Raw genomic sequence first — 26,811 nt, 5'->3', positions numbered from 1 at the left:
CAGAGCTATGACTAGAACTTCAGTTCCTGACTCTTAGTCTGTACTCAGACCATTAGGCATTTCTTCATGATTCAATAAAGTAGCTGATGTCAGTAGCAACTAATTGAAATATCACAAGAGTAGAGTTATTTCTTTAGGAAAGGAACGGCACCCATGAACAAACATTTAAACAAAAGAGCCAGACCAAGTCACTTTACTAGTAAGTGAAAATTGGTAGCTAAACTTTTCACCCTGGCTTAAAATAGGAAGGAACAGTGACCCAGTGTGAGTGGTATAGGTTAGATGTGAGAGTGCTTCCTGAAGCCTGGCATAGTGGAAAAACATGCTTTGCAGTCCTAAAGATAAGGGTTTGAGATTGCGTGTTGTCATTTACTAGCTCTGTGGTCTTGGGAAATCGTTTGTTGAGTCTGTTTCCTGTTCGATAAAGTAATGGATGCTTTTTTAGTTATTTTGAGAGTTAAATGAGATGGTAGAGAGCTCAGTCCCTGGAACATAATGGGTCCTCAGTAAATGGTGGCCATGATTACTTAAACACCTAGTCAGGCTTCACTGTCAGTGACTGTGAAGGACAGCCAGTGCCATTTTCTTTGCTGTAATTCTTTAAGAATTGGAACTCTTGCTCCTGAAGAGGCAGGTTTTCTGGATGTGAAGACCTGAACTGTAGAATCCCTGGAGAGGGAAGTCGTTGCCTGAGGCAGATAGGAGGTGCAAGGAAAACAGAGGTACAGCCTGCAGGCAGCCCGTCTTCCGCACAGTCAGACCTAGTTGCCATGGTGATTGTGAGGCTCTACTTAATCCCTCCCACCACTTTTATGTTAAATAAGAGCACACTTGAAAAAATTAAATTACAAGTATTCTTAAATTAAAGTGATTAAGAATCTCTTTGCTACCCAGCCTTCTACAAAGCTAACTGAGAAGAACGTGAGTTTGGGAGTAATACAGATCCTCAAATGCTCTTTACAGAGACCACATTTCAGTGTCAGCTCATCTAACTGTTCAGTAACTGTCTTTTAAACCAAGTTACTAAGTTGCGAGTAGAAAAACCTGGCCTCTAAGACTGGTTCTGCCCTACACTGATGCTGTGTGTGCCCTTGGGCAAGTCACTTCACTTCTCATTTGCTCTGGTAAGTTGGTAGGACTAGATTAAATGATGCATCTACTTCCAATTCTAAAATGCTATGATTGGAAACATTTTCTGAGTGATAAACTATCATACATCCCAAGAGCTACTTCATTAAAAGGCTCTTAGTATTTTATTTTGTGTTGAGTACCTTAAATGATGTGAAGTTTTCTTCAGTCAGGTCTGGTAGAATTCTCTGACATTCAAGTTACAAGACCCTACCCATTGCTTTTTTATACTAATCAAGGCCCTCTTGGAATCATGCCACTTTATGTAAATGTTGAATTGAATTTGAAGAGTATACTTCCAATTTTTGTTAAAATTCTCTTAACTATTAGCTTAGGTATCTGATTTTTCTCAAAATAAATATATATAATATATATATATAATATATATAATATATATATAATATATAATATATATATAATATATATAATATATATAATATAAATATATCGAATATTTGGAAAATGTGATCTTGTCTGGAATCTCATTGTTTTCCTTCTGGGAAAACTGGAGCCCAAAGAAGTCAGGTTTTAAGCACCTAACTGTTTTATGTTTCAAAAAGGCCTCTTCTCACAGCCATTTGATGTTTCAGTCATATTGATCATGTAATCTGCCGAGTTCTGCTTTCAGCAAGTTTTTCAGGTGTTCATTTGCCTCAACAGTCTGTGTATGACCTAGAAACAATATAATAATAGGAAGCTGGCCCAAACCACTGGACCAAAGCTTACTTAAGAAGATTTTGGGTTACATTTTTGCCATATTTTTCTGTTTCTGCTTTCATTGGAAAGGTGAATTTCATGTCTACCCGGGGACTGTGTTTCGTCAAGTAGAGTAAGGGTAGTTGTGTGTAAATAAAGTGGCATGTGTGCTTATTGATCCTGTTTTAAAGGCATTAAGGAAGATTGAGATTGAAGTAACCCTATGAGTAATCCTTTTCTAAAGGCAAGGCTTTTTGTAGTACACACTTGGCCCTGGGAATAAAAACAAGAGTGAGATGTGACCCTTGCCACACGGGTGCAAGCAGTGTGACTCTGCACCCTATCATTGACTTGTGTAGGGACCCTAGTGGAAGAGCTGTTAGAAATACATTCCCTAGCAGGGCAGGGTGTAGGAGAGATCACTTGAAGCTAAGGAAGTGGGGTTTCAGCTGGGTTACAGAATGAGCTGGAAGAGGAACCAACAGGCACAAAGGCCACAGAAGTAGGGAAGTAGGTGATGTTTTCAGGGAAAATCAGAGTAATTCCTTGCAACTAAATAATAGAAAATATAGATTCAGATACTTTTGTGGTGGGTTTTCTAAAAGTAGGGTACCGTGTATTATTACCAATAAATCAAAATGCACTCACTATCAGTTTATGTACTTAATAGTTTTTTTTATTATTTTCTACCATGTGAATGTCTATCTTAATGTCAGGCCAGCTGTTACTGGGTTAGATAAATTATAACTATTTGGAATTTATTTATTTTAAGAATTTGAAACTTGTCAATACGGGTTTGTAGCTTATAATTTTATTCTGGGGTATCTAGACTAAAACTGTATCTACTTGCTAAAACATATACAGAATAATAGCAGTAAATAATGTCCATCAAGTGATTTCTGTGTGCCAGGCCCTATTTAAGCCGTTTATGTTTACTTACTTCCTTCTCCAGCAGCTCTATGAAGACCTCTGAGGCACAGAGTGGTTAAATTAGACGCCCGGGATCACATAGCAGTAGATGCTGGAACTAGGATTTGAACCCAAGGAGTTTGGCTCCTCTACCTTCTAATGCCTCTACTAATTAAGATGCAGGTTTAGGGTGCCCATTTTCTGTGAAGACGAGTTAACTTTCAAAGGAAGTTTCATCACATTTTACTTTGATTGTTGTATAAAAGAGGAAAAAACCATATAGCATTCCAGTATTATTAAGGGATACTTTACAGACACTAAATAACAATTTAGAAAATGTTATTATGGGTTAAAGCCCATTCTCTCAGCTCTTCTGTAACAAGGGAAGGTGTAGGTCCCAGATATAAGTGATGTCCACCAGTAACTTCCCTTGATTTTTTTTTTTTCTTAAGCCACCCTATCTCAAAGTCAGAGCATCCCAAACCAAACTCATCTTCTCTAGAAGGGGCTTTCTTTCCAAAAATCTGCTTTGCCTTACTGGCACCTGCCTACTCTCTCATCACCAGGCCTAAACTTGGGTATTCTCTTTCATTCTCCCTTCCCTTCAGCACTCTGCAGACATTTACTGAAGTTACTCTGTGTCTGCTGGGCACTCAGGATAAAGCAGTGACAAGATGATATAGATAGTGGCTTTGAAGTAATTCCAATAGGAAGGGATCAAGTCATGCTTTGGAAGTGGCCTCGAAAGCCCATTTGTCCTGGAAATAGCTCAAGCTTTCCTTTTTAATCTCTGTAGTTCCCAGGTTAGGAACTATCTCCTGGGTTTCTGACATGATCCCCTATCTGCCATCCATCTGTGGACTTTTCTCTTCCCAGGGCACTTGGCCTAGTTGCCCACACCAGATTCATTTTCAGAAAAACAGATTTTTCTCATTGTCCACTGTTCAGAATCCTCTCCCGGTTCCCATGAGCTAAAGTCCAGAGTCCTCAGTTTGTCAGTCAGTGTCTAGCCACCACTTTCACTTTCTTGATCTGTACTTCCCGTCATGAATTTCCAGAAGCAGCCAGACTGCACTCGTTTGCCTCTGAAATCACTTTCAGCAGCCGGTGTGCTTCCCTTTCCTGATCCCTTGGTTCTCTCTCTCTGCCTTTCCCAGTCGCTGCTCATCTCTCAACAACTCTGCTCAGGTCTCCTCTCTTCCTGGAGGCTTCGCCTGCCGCTGCTGGTCTCTCCCTGCTCCAGATTCTTTCAGCACTGGTACACGTAACACCTTTGGAGCTTGCAGCTCCTACCTCACTGTTTTGCCTGATGTGGTAGAAAAGAATGAGCATGAGCTCCATGATTGTCAGACAGTACTGAATGAGACAACATCTCTACTGTTTAGCAGGTGTGTTACCTTGAACAAGTTCCTTAACCTCTCTGAGCCTCAGACTCCTCATCCGTTCACTGCAACCATGACAGCATGAAGCGCCGACGCCAAACACAGTAACTTGACCCAAGGACTGATAAATGTTAGTCTCCACAATTAAAGTATAATGAGAAAACTAGAAGTGGAAGACTGAAATCTTTATACCAGTGCTATTAGGGATAATTCAGAATGACCACCCCTTATTACATACTTAACCTACCCTTTCTACTTCCAGACACAGTTTTCTCTTCCAGGCCTTTGCTCACTCCACTGCAGTGCCTTTGCTTAAGATGTTCACCTGCCGCATACAGTCCCCTCCCCTTTCCAAGACTTCTAATTCTCTGCTTCCTTAAAGGCCCAGTTTAAAACGTTCCTTCATTAAGGAATGTCTGGTCCCCCACATGGTAACAGTTCCCTTGCTTTGAAGTTCCTTAGAACTATCCTACCTGTTGGGTTTGTGTCACATGCTCTTCCTTTGTCTCCCTTTGTAGACTCGTTCTCTCCCACTAACAAATTATAAGCTCATGCAGATCAGAGAAGAAGTCATCATCTTTAGTACAGTGTAATGTTCAGCTTGCATTTCTTAAATGCCCATGGTGTGCTGGATGGAGAGAATCAAGGTGATAAAAACACAGCCTCCTTTTCTTCATTCAAGAAATCTAATGAGCCCTAGGTACAGGTTCTGTGTTAGATGCAATGGTTTGAGAAAAAATGGGACATTGTCCTGTTATACTAAAAAATGTGGGTAATGCCCTCTGAAGCTTAGGAGACTTTTTTTTTATGTTTACCAAAAGCTTGTTGAGAGGGTGAACAAAGTGCTGTTCTAGTTTGCTAAAGCTGCCCGTTAAGCAAAATACAAGAAATGGATTGGCTTTTATAAAGGGGATTTATTAGGTTACAAATTTCCAGTTCCAAGGCCATAAAAGTGTCCAAACTAAGGCATCAACAAGAGGAGGATACCTTCACTGAAGAAAGGCTGACAGCATCCGAAACGCCTCTGTCAGCTGGGAGGGCACGTGGCTAGCGTCTGCTGGTCCTTTGCTCCTGGGTTTTGGTTTCAAAATGGCTTTCTCCAAAAGGTCTCTGGGCTTTTGTCTCTCTTAGCTTCTCTCTCTCAGCTCCTGTATATCCTTGCTTGTTCTCCCAGGGTGTTTCTCTCTGAGCATCTGGGGGTCCTCTCTTAGTGTCTCTGGGGCAAACCCTGGGCTTCATCTTTTAGCTCAGCATCCCCAAATCTTTCTGTCTGGATGTCCAAGTGTCTGGGTCTGTGTCTGTCCCTGAGCTCTCTTAAGGACTCCAGTAAACTCATCAAGACCCACCTTGAATGGGTGGGGTCACATCTCCATGGAAATAATCTAATCAAAAGGTCTTATCCACAGTTGGGTGGGTCACATGTCCATGGAAACAACCTAATCAAAAGATCCCACCCATAATAAGTCTGCCCCCACATGATTGCACTAAAGAACATGGCTTTTGCAGGGGACATAATAGATTCAAACCAGCACAGTGCCCAAAAAGACTTATATCATAGTGAGTAGCTATTTAAGTGGGTTCTCTGTATTGAGTACTGTATATACCATGGGGAGGAAGGAGAGAGACAAAGAATCTATTCTAATAGAGCTTTCATTTTAGATAAGGTGGGGTAAGAGGAGGCACACAATATACAAAGAAGGGAACATGAAAATACCAGATAAGGGGTATAAAAAAATAAAGTGGGGTGGTTTGTTAGAGCATGTCTGGAGTGGCTAGAAAAGACCGAGGCTGACTGACAAGAATGTCAGCCCTATGCAGAGCGTTCCAGGTGGTGTTGTATATTTTGGCATATGTACATTACCTTTCAATCTATTAACATTGCAGGGATACCTGGATCAGCGCTCCATAATACAGTACATAAACATTTTGGGAGCAAAGACTATAAATAGCCTCATGTCAGCTTAGGTTAACTTTTGCCACCCAGTGAGTTAGGAAGATCAAGTTTTGCCAGCAAATGTAATCAGTTAAATAAAACCTTAATTTTTAAAGTTGGGCTTTTTTTTTTTTTTTTTCTTCTGTTTTTCAATTTTCAGAGCTAACACATAGGGCTTACAAACAGTTGGAGGTACTGTTCTAAGCACTTTATATGCATCAGCTCACATTATCCCTATAATAATCCAACATAGCTATGAATCCTCTTGACAGATGAGGGAACTGAAGCCCAGAGAGGTTAATCACCTTGCCGAAAGTCCTGGTGGTTCAGCTCCAGAAACCACACCTGTAAGTGCAGGGCTGTGCGGCAGGGAGGGAGGCTGCTCATTAAACAGGATGGTCAGAGAAGGCCTCAATGTGGCAACATTTGCACAGGACCTGAGAGAAGTAAGGAGGGAGCCATATGAATGGATGGCGAACTGGGGGTAGGGATGGGAGGCTTTCAGGCAGAAGCTGAGGTGGGAAAATGCTTGGTGTGTTTCAGAAGTGGGTGGGGCAGGAGTTGTGGGTGAAGGCAGAGGGGTAGCATAGAAGGCCTTGAAGGCCGCTGTAGAGATGGCCTTTTACCTGCTTGCAGGGCAGAGTTACCTTTTTCCTTGATGTGTCTTGGGTTTCCAGTGACTTTATCGGTCATGGATCTATGGAAGACAGTTCTATGTCAATAAATTTTACAATTTGAAGTGATTATGATAATTAAGAGCTTTTTTAATGTGTATTCCTTGAGGCTTTCTATAATAAGACCTGGTTTTAATATGGTTGGCTTTAGCTTATATGCAAATAATGTTTCTCAGTGGGGCACTATTGGCGTTTTAGACAAGGTAATTTTTTGTTATGTGAGACTGTCCCATGCAGTAAAGGATATTTAATAACCTGACCCTCAAACACTAAATGCAAATCAGGGGTGATAGCCCCCAAAATGCCCCACTTATCTCTAAATAACCCCTTGATTGTCTGCCCTAGTAGATAATGTCATCATCCTTGTGAATAAATTCAGAACTTGTGAACTGATTCATTAGTGCTACTAGCCTTTCATATAATATACTTATCTACTTTAGAGTTGCAAAGCAGGGTGGGGAGAGAGACATGGATTCTGGTCCAAATAAAGTGATAATGCCTGGCAGATCTGGTGATCCATAAGGAAAGTGGCAGAGATCAGATGTTGCCTTTCTGATCAGGAGGGCTTTGTTTTACACAATGGACACTTCAGGCCTTGGTTACTTCAGGTCAGAGATTGAAAACTTACAAAAATGCTAACTTTAACATTGTTTTCATTTTCTCTTTCATTAAAATATGTTGTGATTGAGGTTCTGACCAAAACATTTTCATAGACTCTGGGTCATGTTTTAATTAGGATTGCCATAGTTACCTCGTCACTGGGAATTATAAAACCTGCACTAAAACCATTTCTAATGAAGTTTGATTTATTGGACTACCTGCCTTAGAAGTTTAAGAGAAAATGATTGTATAATGTAGAATGTAGGGGAACTAGCAGTAGAGAGCAATTAAGGAAGGGGGAACAATAATCCAAGAAGAACAGATAAGCTATTTAACGTTCTGGGGATGCCCAGAAATGACTATGGTCTGTTAATTTCTGATGGATGTAGTAGGAACAAGTTCACTGAAATGTTGCTATAGTATGTAACTTTCTTGGGGTAAAGTAGGAACATGTTGGAAGTTAAGCAGTTATCTTAGGTTAGTTGTCTTTTTCTTACTCCCTTGCTATGGTCTCTTTGAAATGTTCTTTTATTGTATGTTTGTTTTCTTTTTAACTTTTTTTTTCATACAGTTGATTTGAAAAAAGAAGGGAAAGTTAAAAAAAAAAAAAAAAAGAAAAAAGACAAACAAGGAAAAAAAAAAAAAAACAAAAAAAAAAACGATGTAGTGCCCCCTTGAGGAGCCTGTGGAGAATGCAGGGGTATTCGCCTACCCCACCTCCATGGTTGCTAACATGACCACAGACATAGGGGACTGGTGGTTTGATGGGTTGAGCCCTCTACCATAAGTTTTACCCTTGGGAAGACGGTTGCTGCAAAGGAGAGGCTAGGCCTCCCTGTATTTGTGCCTAAGAGTCTCCTCCTGAATGCCTCTTTGTTGCTCAGATGTGGCCCTCTCTCTCTGGCTAAGCCAACTTGAAAGGTGAAATCACTGCCCTCCCCCCTACGTGGGATCAGACACGCAGGGAAGTGAATCTCCCTGGCAACGTGGAATATGACTCCCGGGGAGGAATGTAGACCCAGCATCGTGGGATGGAGAACATCTTCTTGACCAAAAGGGGGATGTGAAAGGAAATGAAATAAGCTTCAGTGGCAGAGAGATTCCAAAACGAGCCGAGAGATCACTCTGGTGGGCACTCTTACGCACACTTTAGACAACCTTTTTTAGGTTCTAAAGAATTGGGGTAGCTGGTGGTGGATACCTCAAACTATTAAACTACAACCCAGAACCCATGAATCTCGAAGACAGTTGTATAAAAATGTAGCTTATGAGGGGTGACAGTGGGATTGGGAATGCCATAAGGACCAAACTCCACTTTGTCTAGTTTATGGATCGATGTGTAGAAAAGTAGGGGAAGGAAACAAACAGACAAAGGTACCCAGTGTTCTTTTTTACTTCAATTGCTCTTTTTCACTCTAATTATTATTCTTGTTATTTTTGTGTGTGTGCTAATGAAGGTGTCAGGGATTGATTTAGGTGATGAATGTACAACTATGTAATGGTACTGTAAACAATCGAAAGTACAATTTGTTTTGTATGACTGCGTGGTATGTGAATATATCTCAATAAAATGATGATTAAAAAAAAAAAAAAAAAAAGAGAAAATGATTGTAATTCCCATGCTTCTTTTCCTACAGAAATACTAATCCTGGTTTTTGGTAGATACTTGTTTAATGTCTGTGTTTGTTTTCTGTTAGACTGCCTAATATATTACATAGTGCAGACCTGGTCTATAATATCTTGGAACATTTTTGATAAATGAATGGTATCCTCTTATTCTAACTGCATTTCACTTCCGACTGGTTCTCAGGTTTTAAAGTAGAGCACTTATACTTATCCTTCAAGGTCTAATTCAAGTAAAAAAATTTTATTTCAGCAGACATAATTCACTGTTTTTTACTTTATGCTTTCATAACATATTTTGATTGGTCCTTTTTACATCTTTCTTGTTTGTTCTTTATAGACCCCTTTGCTTCAGTGTATTATGACCTGGTTGAGAACAGATGCCAGTTCTAACTTATCCTTATATCCTCAGCATCTAACACTGTGCATGGCACATGGTTAGTGACCAATAAATATTTGAATCAAATCCCTGAAGAAATTTTTTCCAAGTAAGTAATATAAGCACATGATACAAAATGTAAAAAAGATATATTGAGAAAGTTGGTCTTCCACTTCTATTCCCTAAACACCCTGTCCTCAACCTGAAACCATTGCTACTACTTTCTTGGGTGAAATAGCATTAAACCCTTCAAATCTTTAAACCCAGTCAACTGATCAGCCAACATATTGTGGGGGAACTGGTACTAAGCTAGAATCCAGTTTGGGATTTGCCACTTAACCAGCCTTACCAATTGAATTTTGGAAAAGCCATTTATAATCTTGGCCTTTATCCCAATTATGAAATGTTCTGAGGATGATGAAAGAAGTACAAACAAACATCCGGAACAACTTCAACAAGATGGCTAAAGACATAAAGGAAATCAAGAAGATTCTACAAGAGCATAAAGAAGAATTTGAAAGAGTAAATAAAAAAATAGTAGACCTTATGGAAATAAAAGACACTAGATCAAATTAAAAATATGCTAGAGACACACAGTAGCAGATTTGAAGAGGCTGAAGAAAGGAGAAGTGAACTTGAGGACAGAATAATTGAAGGCGAGCACATGAGAGAGCAAATGAGAAAAAATATCGAAAAATTTGAAATGAATCTCAGAGAAATTATGGACAACATGAATTGAATGAATATAAGAATCATTGGGGTCCCAGAAGAAAAGAAGGGTAAAGGACTAGGAAGAGTGTTTTAAGACATATTTGGCAAAAACTTCCCAACCCTTCTAAACAATATAAATATGCAAATCAAAGATATCCAATGAACCCTAATAGACTAAATCCAAATAAACCTATTCTGAGACATATACTGATTAGATTGTCAAATGCTGAAAAGAAGGAGAAATTTCTAAAAGCAGCAAGGGAAAAGTTATTCACCACATACAAGGGAAACAGCGTAAGACTAAGTACAGACTAGTCAGCAGACACCATGGAGGTAAGAAGACAGTGGTATGACATGTTTAAAATACTGAAAGAGAAAAATTTCCAGCCAAGAATTCTTTATCCAGCAAAGCTCTCTCCCTCAAAATTGAGAGTTTAAAATTTTCACAGACAGACAAACGCTGAGAGAATTTGTTAACAAGAGACCTGCCCTGCAAGAAATACTAAAGGGAGCTCTACCAGCTGAGAAAAAAGAAAGGAGAGAGAGATCTGGAGAACAGCACAGAACTGAAGAGTACTAATAAGGGTAACTTAAAGGGCAAAAAAGAGAGAGGAAAAAAAAATAGATCTAACAACTAAAAATTGTAGGATAGAACGGCTGATTCAAGAACTGCCATCACAGTAATAACTTTGTGAATAGATTAAACTCTCCAATTAAAAGATACAGACCGGTAGAATGGAGTAAAAAGTGTGACCCATCAATATGCTATTTGCAAGAGACTCATCTTAAACCCTGCGGCACAAAGAGACTGAAAGTGAAAGGATGAAAAAAAATATTCTAGGCAAATTGCAATCAAAAGAAAGCTGGGGTAGCTATACTAATATCGAACAAAAATAGACTTTAAATGCAAAGATGTCATAAGAGACAAAGTAGGCCACTATATATTAATTAAAGGTACAATTTACCAAGAAGAAATAACAATCATAAATCTGTATGCATCCAATCAAGGAGCTCCAAAATACAAGAGACAAACATTGGCTAAACTGAAGGGAGTAATAGACACGTCTACAATGATAGTGGGAGACTTCAATACATCACTCTCTTCTATAGATAGAACAACTAGACAGAGGACCAATAGGGAAATTGAGAACCTAAACAATTTGATAAATGAACCAGACTTAACATATATAGGTCATTTCGTCCCATAGTACTAGGATATACATTTTTCTCAAGTTCTCATGGAACGTTCTTCAGAATAGATCATTTGCTGGGGCACAAAACAAGCCTTAATGAATTTAAAAAGATTGAAATTATTCAGAGCACATTCTCAGACCATAGTGGGATGCAAATTGAAATCAGTAACCACCAAAGAAGCCAGATATTTCACAAATATATGGAGGTTAAACAACACACTCCTGAACAAACAGTAGGTTAAAGAAGAAATTGCAAGATAAATTGATAAGCATCTAGAGACAAATGAAAACAGGAACACAACGTAACAAGACCTGTGGGATGCAGCGAAGGCGATGCTCAGAGGGAAGTGTATAGCTCTAAGTACATATATCAAAAAGCGAGAAAGAGCTAAAACCAAAGACCTAAGTGAACAACTGAAGAGGCTGGAGAATGATCAGCAAACTAACCCTGAAACAAGTGGATGAAAAGAAATAACAAACATTAAAGCAGAAATAAATGAGCTGCAGAACAAAAAAAAAAAAAAAACAAGAGAGAGAATAAATAAAACCAAAAGTTGGTTCTTTGAGAAGATCAGCAAGATTGACAGACCCTTAGCTAGACTGACAAACTCAAAAAGAGAGAAGACTCAAATGAACAGAATCAAAAATGAGAAGGGGATAATTACTACAGATCCTGAAGAAATAAACAATCCTAAGAAGATACTATGAACAACTCTGCCAACAAGCTAGACAATTTAGAGGAAATGGACAATTTCCTAGGAACCCATGAACAACCTAGACTGACCCAAGAAGAAATAGAAGACCTCAACAAACCAATCACAAGCAAAGAGATCCAATCAGTCATCAAAAATCTACCTACAAATAAAAGCCCAGGGCCAGATGGCTTCACGGGAATTTTACCAAACTTTCCAAAAAGAGTTGATACCAATCTTGCTCAAATGCTTTCAAAAAAATTGAAGAAAAAGGAACACTACCTAACTCATTTTATGAAGCTAATATTACTCTGATACTGAAACCAGATAAAGATACTACAAAAAAGAAAAACTATTGACCGATTTCCCTAATGAATATACATACAGTAATCCTAAACAAAATACTTGCAAATTGAATCCAAAGGCACATTAAAAGAATTAAATACCACGACGAAGTGGGGTTCATTCCTGGCATGAAAGGATGGTTCAACATAAGAAAATCAATTAATGTAATTCAACACATTAACAAATCGAAAGGGAAAAATCAAATGATCATCTCCATACATGTTGAAAAAGCATTTGACAAAATTCACCATCCCTTTTTGATGAAAACGTTTCAAAAGATAGGAATTGAGGGATCCTTCCTCAATATGATCAAGGGCATATATGAAAAACCCTCAGCTAGCATAGTACTCAACGGTGAGAGGCTGAAAGCCTTCCCCCTAAGATCAGGAACGAGACAAGGATGCCCGCTGTCACCTCTGTTATTCAACATTGTGCTAGAAGTTCTAGCCAGAGCAGTTCGCCAAGACAAAGAAATAAAAGTTATCCAAATTGGGAGGGTGGGGCAAGATGGCAGACTGGTGAGCTGTATGTTTTAGTTACTCCTCCAGGAAAGTAGGTAAAAAGCCAGGAACTGCGTGGACTGGACACCACAGAGCAATCTGTCTTTGGGCATACTTCATACAACACTCATGAAAACGTGGAACTGCTGAGATCAGCGAAATCTGTAAGTTTTTGCGGCCAGGGGACCCGCGCCCCTCCCTGCCAGGCTCAGTCCCGGGGGAGGAGGGGCTGTCAGCTCCAGGAAGGAGAAGGGAGAATTGCAGTGGCTGCTCTTACCGGAAACTCATTCTACTGAATCAAACTCCAACCATAGATAGACTGAGGCCAGACACCAGAGACTCTGAGAGCAGCCAGCCCAGCAGAGAGGAGACAGGCATAGAAAAAAAACAACACGAAAAACTCCAAAATAAAAGCAGAGGATTTTTGGAGTTCTGGTGAACACAGAAAGGGGAAGGGCGGAGATCAGGCCTTGAGGCGCATATGCAAATCCCGAAGCAAGGCTGATCTCTCTGACCTGGGCACCTTTCCTTAATGGCCCTGGTTGCTTTGTCTATTAGCATTTCAATAACCCATTAGATCTCTGAGGAGGGCCGTTTTTTTGTTGTTTTTTTTTTTTTTTAAATCCTTTTTGCTTTTTCTAAAACAATTACTCTAAGAAGCTCAATACAGAAAGCTTCAAAGAATTGAAATTTGGGCACGTCAAGTCAAGAGCAGAACTAAGAGAGCTCTGAGACAAAAGGCAATAATCCAGTGGCTGAGAAAATTCACTAAACAACACAACTTCCCAAGAAAAGGGGGGTGTCCGCTCACAGCCACCATCCTGGTGGACAGGAAACACTCCTGCCCATCGCCAGCCCCATAGCCCAGAGCTGCCCCAGACAACCCAGTGTGACGGAAGTGCTTCAAATAACAGGCACACACCACAAAACTGGGCGTGGACATTAGCCTTCCCTGCAACCTCAGCTGAATGTCCCAGAGCTGGGAAGGGGGAGCAGTGTGAATTAACAGAGCCCCATTCAGCCATCATTTGAGCAGACTGGGAGCCTCCCAACACAGCCCAGCAGCCCAGAACTGCCCTGGGGGGACGGCACTCACCTGCGACATAGCACAGTCATCCCTCAACAGAGGACCCGGGGTGCACAGCCTGGAAGAGGGGCCCACTTGCAAGTCTCAGGAGCCATACGCCAATACCAAAGACTTGTGGGTCAGTGGCAGAGACAAACTGTGGCAGGACTGAACTGAAGGATTAGACTATTGCAGTAGCTTTAAAACTCTAGGATCATCAGGGAGATTTGATTGTTAGGGCCACCCCCCCTCCCCGACTGCCCAGAAACACGCCCCACATACAGGGCAGGCAACACCAACTACACACGCAAGCTTGGGACACCAATTGGGCCCCACAAGACTCACTCCCCCACTCACCAAAAAGGCTAAGCAGGGGAGATCTGGCTTGTGGAGAACAGGTGGCTCGTGGACGCCACCTGCTGGTTAGTTAGAGAAAGTGTACTCCACGAAGCTGTAGATCTGATAAATTAGAGATAAGGACTTCAACTGGTCTACAAACCCTAAAAGAACCCTATCAAGGTCAGCAAATGCCACGAGGCCAAAAACAACAGAAAATTATAAAGCATATGAAAAAACCAGACGATATGGATAACCCAAGCCCAAGCACCCAAATCAAAAGACCAGAAGAGACACACCTAGAGCAGCTACTCAAAGAACTAAAGATGAACAATGAGACCCTAGTACGGGATATGAAGGAAATCAAGAAGACCCTAGAAGAGCATAAAGAAGACATTGCAAGACTAAATAAAAAAATGGATGATCTTATGGAAATTAAAGAAACTGTTGACCAAATTAAAAAGATTCTGGACACTCATAGTACAAGACTAGAGGAAGTTGAACAACGAATCAGTGACCTGGAAGATGACAGAATGGAAAATGAAAACATAAAAGAAAGAATGGGGAAAAAAATTGAAAAACTCGAAATGGACCTCAGGGATATGATAGATAATATGAAACGTCTGAATATAAGACTCATTGGTGTCCCAGAAGGGGAAGAAAAGGGTAAAGGTCTAGGAAGAGTATTCAAAGAAATTGTTGGGGAAAACTTCCCAAATCTTCTAAACAACATAAATACACAAATCATAAATGCTCAGCGAACTCCAAATAGAATAAATCCAAAAAAACCCACTCCGAGACATATACTGATCACACTGTCAAACATAGAAGAGAAGGAGCAAGTTCTGAAAGCAGCAAGAGAAAAGCAATTCACCACATACAAAGGAAACAGCATAAGACTAAGTAGTGACTACTCAGCAGCCACCATGGAGGCGAGAAGGCAGTGGCACGATATATTTAAAATTCTGAGTGAGAGGAATTTCCAGCCAAGAATACTTTATCCAGCAAAGCTCTCCTTCAAATTTGAGGGAGAGCTTAAATTTTTCACAGACAAAGAAATGCTGAGAGAATTTGCTAACAAGAGACCTGCCCTACTGGAGATACTAAAGGGAGCCCTACAGACAGAGAAACAAAGACAGGACAGAGAGACTTGGAGAAAGGTTCAGTACTAAAGAGATTCGGTATGGGTACAATAAAGGATATTAATAGAGAGAGGGAAAAATATGGCAAACATAATCCAAAGGATAAGATGGCCGATTCAAGAAATGCCTTCACGGTTACAACGTTGAATGTAAATGGATTAAACTCCCCAATTAAAAGATATAGATTCGCAGAATGGATCAAAAAAAATGAACCATCAATATGTTGCATACAAGAGACTCATCTTAGACACAGGGACACAAAGAAATTGAAAGTGAAAGGATGGAAAAAAATATTTCATGCAAGCTACAGCCAAAAGAAAGCAGGTGTAGCAATATTAATCTCAGATAAAATAGACTTCAAATGCAGGGATGTTTTGAGAGACAAAGAAGGCCACTACATACTAATAAAAGGGGCAATTCAGCAAGAAGAAATAACAATCGTAAATGTCTATGCACCCAATCAAGGTGCCACAAAATACATGAGAGAAACATTGGCAAAACTAAAGGAAGCAATTGATGTTTCCACAATAATTGTGGGAGACTTCAACACATCACTCTCTCCTATAGATAGATCAACCAGACAGAAGACCAATAAGGAAATTGAAAACCTAAACAATCTGATAAATGAATTAGATTTAACAGACATCTACAGGACATTACATCCCAAATCACCAGGATACACATACTTTTCTAGTGCTCACGGAACTTTCTCCAGAATAGATCATATGCTGGGACATAAAACAAGCCTCAATAAATTTAAAAAGATTGAAATTATTCAAAGCACATTCTCTGACCACAATGGAATACAATTAGAAGTCAATAACCATCATAGACTTAGAAAATTCACAAATACCTGGAGGTTAAACAACACACTCCTAAACAATCAGTGGGTTAAAGAAGAAATAGCAAGAGAAATTGCTAAATATATAGAGACGAATGAAAATGAGAACACAACATACCAAAACCTATGGGATGCAGCAAAAGCAGTGCTAAGGGGGAAATTTATAGCACTAAACGCATATATTAAAAAGGAAGAAAGAGCCAAAATCAAAGAACTAATGGATCAACTGAAGAAGCTAGAAAATGAACAGCAAACCAATCCTAAACCAAGTACAAGAAAAGAAATAACAAGGATTAAAGCAGAAATAAATGACATAGAGAACAAAAAAACAATAGAGAGGATAAATATCACCAAAAGTTGGTTCTTTGAGAAGATCAACAAGATTGACAAGCCCCTAGCTAGACTGACAAAATCAAAAAGAGAGAAGACCCATATAAACAAAATAATGAATGAAAAAGGTGACATAACTGCAGATCCTGAAGAAATTAAAAAAATTATAAGAGGATATTATGAACAACTGTATGGCAACAAACTGGATAATGTAGAAGAAATGGACAATTTCCTGGAAACATATGAACAACCTAGACTGACCAGAGAAGAAATAGAAGACCTCAACCAACCCATCACAAGCAAAGAGATCCAATCAGTCATCAAAAATCTTCCCACAAATAAATGCCCAGGGCCAGATGGCTTCACAGGGGAATTCTACCAAACGTTCCAGAAAGAACTGACACCAATCTTACTCAAACTCTTTCAAAACATTGAAAAAAATGGAACACTACCTAACTCATTTTATGAAGCTAACATCAATCTAATACCAAAACCAGGCAAAGATGCTACAAAAAAGGAAAACTACCGGCCAATCTCCCTAATGAATATAGATGCAAAAATCCTCAACAAAATACTTGCAAATCGAATCCAAAGACACATTAAAAAAATCATACACCATGACCAAGTGGGGTTCATTCCAGGCATGCAAGGATGGTTCAACATAAGAAAAACAATCAATGTATTACAACACATTAAAAACTCGAAAGGGAAAAATCAATTGATCATCTCAATAGATGCTGAAAAAGCATTTGACAAAATCCAACATCCCTTTTTGATAAAAACACTTCAAAAGGTAGGAATTGAAGGAAACTTCCTCAACATGATAAAGAGCATATATGAAAAACCCACAGCCAGCATAGTACTCAATGGTGAGAGACTGAAAGCCTTCCCTCTAAGATCAGGAACAAGACAAGGATGCCCGCTGTCACCACTGTTATTCAACATTGTGCTGGAAGTGCTAGCCAGGGCAATCCGGCAAGACAAAGAAATAAAAGGCATCCAAATTGGAAAAGAAGAAGTAAAACTGTCATTGTTTGCAGATGATATGATCTTATATCTAGAAAACCCTGAGAAATCAACGATACACCTACTAGAGCTAATAAACAAATTTAGCAAAGTAGCGGGATACAAGATTAATGCACATAAGTCAGTAATGTTTCTATATGCTAGAAATGAACAAACTGAAGAGACACTCAAGAAAAAGATACCATTTTCAATAGCAACTAAAAAAATCAAGTACCTAGGAATCAACTTAACCAAAGATGTAAAAGACCTATACAAAGAAAACTACATAACTCTACTAAAAGAAATAGAAGGGGACCTTAAAAGATGGAAAAATATTCCATGTTCATGGATAGGAAGGCTAAATGTCATTAAGATGTCAATTCTACCCAAACTCATCTACAGATTCAATGCAATCCCAATCAAAATTCCAACAACCTACTTTGCAGACTTGGAAAAGCTAGTTATCAAATTTATTTGGAAAGGGAAGATGCCTCGAATTGCTAAAGACACTTTAAAAAAGAAAAACGAAGTGGGAGGACTTACACTCCCTGACTTTGAAGCTTATTATAAAGCCACAGTTGCCAAAACAGCATGGTACTGGCACAAAGATAGACATATAGATCAATGGAATCGAATTGAGAATTCAGAGATAGACCCTCAGATCTATGGCCGACTGATCTTTGATAAGGCCCCCAAAGTCACCGAACTGAGCCATAATGGTCTTTTCAACAAATGGGGCTGGGAGAGTTGGATATCCATATCCAAAAGAAGGAAAGAGGACCCCTACCTCACCCCCTACACAAAAATTAACTCAAAATGGACCAAAGATCTCAATATAAAAGAAAGTACCATTAAACTCCTAGAAGATAATGTAGGAAAACATCTTCAAGACCTTGTATTAGGAGGCCACTTCCTAGACTTTACACCCAAAGCACAAGCAACAAAAGAGAAAATAGATAAATGGGAACTCCTCAAGCTTAGAAGTTTCTGCACCTCAAAGGAATTTCTCAAAAAGGTAAAGAGGCAGCCAACTCAATGGGAAAAAATTTTTGGAAACCATGTATCTGACAAAAGACTGATATCTTGCATATACAAAGAAATCCTACAACTCAATGACAATAGTACAGACAGCCCAATTATAAAATGGGCAAAAGATATGAAAAGACAGTTCTCTGAAGAGGAAATACAAATGGCCAAGAAACACATGAAAAAATGTTCAGCTTCACTAGCTATTAGAGAGATGCAAATTAAGACCACAATGAGATACCATCTAACACCGGTTAGAATGGCTGCCATTAAACAAACAGGAAACTACAAATGCTGGAGGGGATGTGGAGAAATTGGAACTCTTATTCATTGTTGGTGGGACTGTATAATGGTTCAGCCACTCTGGAAGTCAGTCTGGCAGTTCCTTAGAAAACTAGAGATAGAGCTACCATTCGATCCAGCGATTGCACTTCTCGGGATATACCCGGAAGATCGGAAAGCAGTGACACGAACAGATATCTGCACGCCAATGTTCATAGCAGCATTATTCACAATTGCCAAGAGATGGAAACAACCCAAATGTCCATCAACAGATGAGTGGATAAATAAAATGTGGTATATACACACGATGGAATACTACGCGGCAGTAAGAAGGAACGATCTGGTGAAACATATGACAACATGGATGAACCTTGAAGACATAATGCTGAGTGAAATAAGCCAGGCACAAAAAGAGAAATATTATATGCTACCACTAATGTGAACTTTGAAAAATGTAAAACAAATGGTTTATAATGTAGAATGTAGGGGAACTAGCAGTAGAGAGCAATTAAGGAAGGGGGAACAATAATCCAAGAAGAACAGATAAGCTATTTAACGTTCTGGGGATGCCCAGAAATGACTATGGTCTGTTAATTTCTGATGGATGTAGTAGGAACAAGTTCACTGAAATGTTGCTATAGTATGTAACTTTCTTGGGGTAAAGTAGGAACATGTTGGAAGTTAAGCAGTTATCTTAGGTTAGTTGTCTTTTTCTTACTCCCTTGCTATGGTCTCTTTGAAATGTTCTTTTATTGTATGTTTGTTTTCTTTTTAACTTTTTTTTTTCATACAGTTGATTTGAAAAAAGAAGGGAAAGTTAAAAAAAAAAAAAAAAAAAAAAAAAAAAAAAGGGAAAAAAAAAAAAAAAAAAAAAAAAACGATGTAGTGCCCCCTTGAGGAGCCTGTGGAGAATGCAGGGGTATTCGCCTACCCCACCTCCATGGTTGCTAACATGACCACAGACATAGGGGACTGGTGGTTTGATGGGTTGAGCCCTCTACCATAAGTTTTACCCTTGGGAAGACGGTTGCTGCAAAGGAGAGGCTAGGCCTCCCTGTATTTGTGCCTAAGAGTCTCCTCCTGAATGCCTCTTTGTTGCTCAGATGTGGCCCTCTCTCTCTGGCTAAGCCAACTTGAAAGGTGAAATCACTGCCCTCCCCCCTACGTGGGATCAGACACCCAGGGAAGTGAATCTCCCTGGCAACGTGGAATATGACTCCCGGGGAGGAATGTAGACCCGGCATCGTGGGATGGAGAACATCTTCTTGACCAAAAGGGGGATGTGAAAGGAAATGAAATAAGCTTCAGTGGCAGAGAGATTCCAAAACGAGCCGAGAGATCACTCTGGTGGGCACTCTTACGCACACTTTAGACAACCTTTTTTAGGTTCTAAAGAATTGGGGTAGCTGGTGGTGGATACCTGAAACTATTAAACTACAACCCAGAACCCATGAATCTCGAAGACAGTTGTATAAAAATGTAGCTTATGAGGGGTGACAGTGGGATTGGGAATGCCATAAGGACCAAACTCCACTTTGTCTAGTTTATGGATCGATGTGTAGAAAAGTAGGGGAAGCAAACAAACAGACAAAGGTACCTAGTGTTCTTTTTTACTTCAATTGCTCTTTTTCACTCTAATTATTATTCTTGTTATTTTTGTGTGTGTGCTAATGAAGGTGTCAGGGATTGATTTAGGTGATGAATGTACAACTATGTAATGGTACTGTAAACAATCGAAAGTACAATTTGTTTTGTATGACTGCGTGGTATGTGAATATATCTCAATAAAATGATGATTAAAAAAAAAAAAAAAAAAGTTATCCAAATTGGAAAGGAGGAAGTAAAACTGTCATTATTTGCAGACGGTATGATCTTATATTTAGAAAATCCTGAGAATTCGACCACAAAGCTACTTAAGCTAATGAAAACATTCAGCAGAGTGGCAGGGTTTAAGATTAGTGCCCATGAGTCAGTAGTGTTCCTATACACTAGCAAATGACCTAAATGAAGAGGCAATCAAAAAAAAAAAAAAAAAAAAAATTTGATTCACAAAAGCAACTAAAAAAATCAAGTACCTAGGAATAAACTGAACCAAGGATATAAAGGATCTCTGCACAGAAAAATTACAAAATTTTTCTGAAAGAAATTAAAAAGAACCTAAATAGGTAGAAAAATATCCCATGCTCATGGATAGGAAGACTAAACATTGCTAAGATGTCAATTCTACCCAAACTAATCTACATATTCAACACAATTCCAATCAAAATTCCATCATCCTACTTTGCAGACTTGGAAAAGCTAGTTATCAATTTATTTGGAAGGGAAATGGTCCTCGAATTGCCAAAAATATCCTAAAAAAGAAGAACGAATTGGGAGGGTTTACATTTCCAGATGTTGAAGCCTATTATAAAGCTACAGTGGTCAAGACAGAATGCTGTTGACATAAAGATAGACATATTGATCAATGGAATCGAATTGAGACTTCGGAAATAGATCCCAGATATATGGTCAACTGATTTTTTATCGGGTCCCCAAATACACAGAACTGGGACAGAACAGTCTCTTCAACAAATAGGGCTGGGAGAACTGGATAGCCATAACCAAAAGAATGAAAGAGAACCCTTACATCACACCCTATATAAAAATTAACTCAGAGTGGATCAAAGACCTCAATATAAGAGCACAGTAAAACTCTTAGAAGGTAATATAGGGAAACATCTTCAGAACCTTGTAATAGGAGGTAGCTTAGACCTTATACCCCAAGCACAAGCAACAAAATTAAAAGTAGATAAATGAGAACTCCTCAAAATCAAAAGCTTTTTTGCCTCAAAAAACTTTGTCAAAAAGATGAAGAGGCAGCCAACTCAATGGGAGAAAATATTTGGAAACCATATATCTGATAAGAGACTGATATACCACATAAAGAAATCCTGCAACTCAACAACAATATTTCAAACTGCCCAATTTTAAAGTGGGCAAAAGATATGAAAAGATACTTTTCCAAAGAGGAAATGGCTAAAAACAACACATGAAAAAATGTTAATCTTCACTAGCTGTTAGAGAAATGCAAATCAAAACTACAATGAGATACCATCTCACATCAGTAAGAGTGGCTGCCATTAAACAAATAGGAAACAATAAATGCTGGAGAGGATGTGGAGAAATTGAAACTCTTATTCATTGCTGGTGGGAATGTATAATGGTTTAGCTGCTGTGGATGACAGTTTGGCAGTTTCTCAGAAAAGTAAATATTGAATTACCCTGTGATCCAGCAATTCCACTTCTCTGTATATACCCAGAAGATTTGAAAGCAGTGACATGAACAGACATTTGTACACCTATGTTCATAGCAGCATTGTTCACAGTTGCCAAGAGATGGAAACAATCCAAGCATCTTTCAACAGACAAGTGGATAAGAAAAAATGGGGTGTATACATATGATGGAATACTATGCAGCAGTAAGAAGCAACGAGGTCCTGAAACATTGCAACATGGATGAACCTTCAGCATATAATTCTGAGTCAAATAAGTCAGAGACAAAAGGAGAGATACTGTATGTTACCACTTCTATGAACTCTTTGAACAATGTAAAGTCAGTATCTTATAATATAGAATATTGGGGACTGTTCTAGTTTGCTAATGCTGCCGGAATGCAAAACACCAGAAATGGATCGGCTTTTATAAAGGCGATTTATTTGGTTACAAAGTTACAGTCTTAAGGCTATAAAGTGTTCAAGGTAAATCATCAACAATCCAGTACCTTTACTGGAGAATGGCCAGTGGTCTCCAGAAAACCTCTGTTAGCTGGGAAGGCATGTGGCTGGCGTCTGCTCCAAAGTTCTGGTTTCAAAGTGGCTTTCTCCCAGGACATTCCTCTCTAGGCTGCAGTTCCTCAAAAATGTCACTCTTAGTTGCTCTTGCAGTGTTTGTCTTCTCTTAGCTTCTCTGGAGCAAGAGTCTGCTTTCAACAGCTGTCTTCAAACTGTCTCCTATCTGCAGCTACTCTCTCAGCTTCTGTGCATTCTTCAAAGTGTGCCTCTTAGCTGTAGCAAGCCCGGTCCTTCTGTCTGAGCTTATATAGTGCTCCAGTAAACTAATCAAGGCCCATGCTGAATGGGCGGGGCCACACCTCCATGGAAATTATCCAGTCAGATTTGCCACCCACAGTTGGGTGGAGTGCATTTCCATGGAAACAACCTAATCCAAACATTCCAACTTAATCCCCACTAATAAGTCTGCCCCCACAAGATTGCATCAAAGAACATGGCTTTTTCTGGGGGACAATATATACAAACTGGTACAGGGACCTAATGATAGACAGAAGCTAGTGAGGGGGAATGATAATCTAATATGTTCAGATATGTTAATGATGGTGAATTCAAAGGTATGGGAATGGATAGGGGTGACATTTTTTTGTTAATGGGATTATGAGTGTCAGAGCTATATTGAAGGCAAGTAGGATTGAAAGGGGTTGTTTAAAGGTTTGTTTCCCACAGATCAGAAACACAAATATAGATAGATGCTTGCATGATACACTTCTAAGGTATGATACTAACACAAGGAGTTGTAAACAGAAGGGTATATTGGAAGAATGTACCTATTGCATATTACGGACTAAAATTAATAGGAATACCACACCACCACACAAATACTAGGGACAGATGATTAAGGGCTTACAGGAGCTACAAGGTGTTTTAGGTGATGAGAATTGTTTAAAATAAAGAGCCATGAGAATTGTACAACTAAGTGATGGCAGTGTGAGATATGGATGGATTATTGTGGACATAATATATGCTGTATGAATTTAGCAACCCTGTACTTTATAAGTCAAGCCCTCGATATTGAGCCTTGCTCTCGTTAAACTTATGGTTGTTAAGGGGAGGCCAAGCCCACCCCTAATTATGCCTAGGAGTCACCTCCAGAGAACCTCTTTTGTTGCTCAAATGTGGACTTTCTGTCTCTAAGCCTAACTCTGCAAATAAATTCATCACACTCCCCCAATGTGGTACAGGACGCCCAGATGAATGAGACTTCCTGGCGACATGGGACACGGATTCCAGGAATGAGCTTGACCCTGGCACCAAGGGATTGAGAATGGCTTTTGACCAAATGGGGGAAATGAAAGGCAACAAAATAAGGTTTCGGTGGCTAAGAGAATCCAAATTGAGTCAAGAGGCTGTCCTGGAGGTTACTTTCATGCAGGCTTCACCTTGATATGCCATATGACCACAGTTATGATAAGCTCAAGTCGATAGTGGTTCCGAAAACCTTAAAGAATATCTGGATGCCTATATGATACTCTATAAAAGTTTCACTCACTAAGTTTATTCTTCAGAATCTTAAATCCTTTGGAGAACTTCTGCCAGCTAAGTCTCAAAACCCAGAGGCAGTAGCCTCTTCAAGAATATCAACCAGATTTTAAAAAGAAGAAGAAAATGTATTTGGAGCTCTCCTATTAAACTTTCTCACATATTTAATATTAGTTCACTATCTGATTTTTAGTGGCTGCTAACAGCAATGTGCTATTATTAATATGCTATTTATTAGGCCCCTTGGGATTCAGTGAAGCAGCTTGGAAGGCCTTTGTCTGTTTTGCATATATAACATATGGTGTTTAATATATGACCCAAAGACTTTCCCATAGACATAGCCCCTTCTGAACTCAATATTGGCCAGAACAATGTAGTTAATTTAAAAAGTGGTTAAAGTTATTTATGATGGCCGGAATCTCTAAGTCAAGGCAGGTTTGTTCAGCCAGGTGTATACATTCATAGAAACTTACAAGTTAGCAATTTAAATTGAACTAAGTCAAATGTCATATTGACTGGCAATTTCCTCTTCTGTCTGGTTTCTTTTATGGAAAGCTATTTGTGGTTTAATAAGATTTGTCTCCCATGTGTTTTGATCCAACCATGACATCATCCTGTGTTTGATGGGCAGGCTGTTGTTATGGTAGTTATTGGGACGTGATGACAAATAAAATGTTTAAATTTTATCACAGGACCAAACAGGCAAGATGAGCTGTAAGAAGCAGCCTTGGCTAAGAAGTCAGTACCTGGGAGTAACTAGCAAACCCAATGAGAACAGTTATGAAAGCTATGCATTGTGGATGGGCAGAATGCAAGGTGAATACTCACCATGTGCCAGATCACTGTTATGGTTGCCTGGCAACTGACAGACAGTGCGGGAGGTCAGGGATGGGCAGAAATGTTCGTGCTGCCACTTTGGGGGAAAACGAGACTAGTGCTTGAGTACAAAGTCACTGTGACTTTTTGAGGAAACATAAAAGACATTCTCCCCTCCTCTGCTTTTCAACAACCCTATGCAATACTTTTCCTCTAATGTCTGTTCTTTTGATCCTGAAACAAATAATCTTTTTTCCCCCTCCTTTGTCTGGGTTGTTTTTTTGTTTGTTTGTTTTTTGGTGAAAATCAAATTGGATCACATAAAAAATCTTTGCGGATGTCATGGTGTAAACTTGGTTACCTGCTGCTGGGCCTCCAGGATAATGGGATTAGTTGGTATACCTCATGTACTTTGTTACAAATAATGGTTGTCACTCTAAAGTCTGCATATGAGTTCCTTTATCTGTTACAGATGTTTCAGTCATCTCACCACCCTTGCTTTCTTGCCTTCTGGTATAAGTAAATCAAAGATGGACATAGCATTCCCCTTGCTGAGTTCATTTGAACTAGTCTCTTGGAGCATCATCCTGATGAGAAAGAGCTTGAAATCCCCTGACCTAGGTCCTCTGGAGCCTTTGCACACTGGTGTTGCTAGCCACCAGGTATACCTGAGATGGGTAGGTACTATTTGGAAGCCCCCAAGGAAACCTGTCATAAACAGCAGCAAATACTTTTATGGTACTTACTTTAGCTGGCTAAGTGCTCTTTACACTTACTCATTTAAGCTTCCCACTTGGAAGCTAGGTACTATTATTGTCCCGATTTTAGAGATGTGAAAACTGAGGCACAGTGAGTTTAATTGACATGCATACCCCCAGTCATTCATTTGGTAAGGGCTTAGGGCTGGGACTCGACCCCACATAGTCTGTTTGAATATTTCTCGCCCATGTGCCACACGCTGCTCTAGGCTTTGATTATGGGTAATTAAAAGACAGACTTGGTCCCTGCCCTCAAAGCACTTGTATTCTGGTGGGGTAGCCCTCTTGTCCCTCTGCTTTGGGATGGGCTCTGCTGACTGACTGCTCTGGGATGAGCCCTAGCTCAGAAACTTACTGCAGCCCCCTGTTTCCTAATGCAGAGACCTCTCTGGGCACCTTCTAGGCCTTGGTCCCTGCTTGCCCAGCCTTCCGTCTATCCCTTTTAACATCTTCTGTTCCTTATAGGCCAGGCCTCTCCTAACCTCCCTCCTGGCCCTCACCCATAGTGCCCTGATTTCCCAACCTTTGCCATAGCATTGCCCATCAGCAAAGGTTTTAATTTCTGCCACAGCTGTCATTCATGACCCTTAGCAAGGAAACTCAGATGGCATGGCCGGCAGTGACTCACTTGCTGGTGCTTTTTCTGAGCCTTTGTGTATCTTTCCTCTGTTAATTCACTAAGCAAGCATTTATTGAGTGTCCATTCTGTGCTGCCAGGCTTTGTTAGAGTACAGGGCTTAGAGCATCGGGTGTGCCCTTAAAACAGTTTCCCAGTGTGGTCATCCTGTTCCCATTTACCAGTCACTGCAGAATCCTGGCTCAGGTTTCTTTCATCCAGTCTATTCATCCCAAACTCAGCCATGTCATATGCCATATGGTCAGCCCTGGAGCCCATGTCCTAAGTCCTTTTACTCATTTGTTCTTCTCTTCACAAACACACTTTCACTTCCTATTCAGGATACTGTTCTGGGTGTGTGGGTCTGCAGATGTCCTTGAGTTTGGGAGACTGAAAGCTGGATCTGATCTGGGTTCTGAGCGCTCAGTCAGTATGTAGGTAGATTTCCATGTGTGGCTGTGTGCATGTCCTGGGGAACTGACAGTGTAGCAGTTAAGGCCTCCAGGGGAGTGCCTCCAA

The 26,811-nt window shown here is 39.7% G+C and overlaps 1 protein-coding gene across 3 annotated transcripts in view; it reads left to right on the top strand.

The window, feature by feature from the left end:
* TDP1 (tyrosyl-DNA phosphodiesterase 1) overlaps nucleotides 1-26,811 on the top strand; it is a 104,139-nt gene that overhangs the window by 37,192 nt on the left and 40,136 nt on the right. The gene's annotated exons all lie outside the window — the stretch shown is intronic.

This window comes from Choloepus didactylus, chromosome 4, assembly GCF_015220235.1.
Source record: "Choloepus didactylus isolate mChoDid1 chromosome 4, mChoDid1.pri, whole genome shotgun sequence".
Lineage (NCBI taxonomy): Eukaryota > Metazoa > Chordata > Mammalia > Pilosa > Megalonychidae > Choloepus > Choloepus didactylus.
The sequence above is the reverse complement of the archived record's forward strand: the minus strand, read 5'-3'. Positions and strand labels throughout refer to the sequence as shown.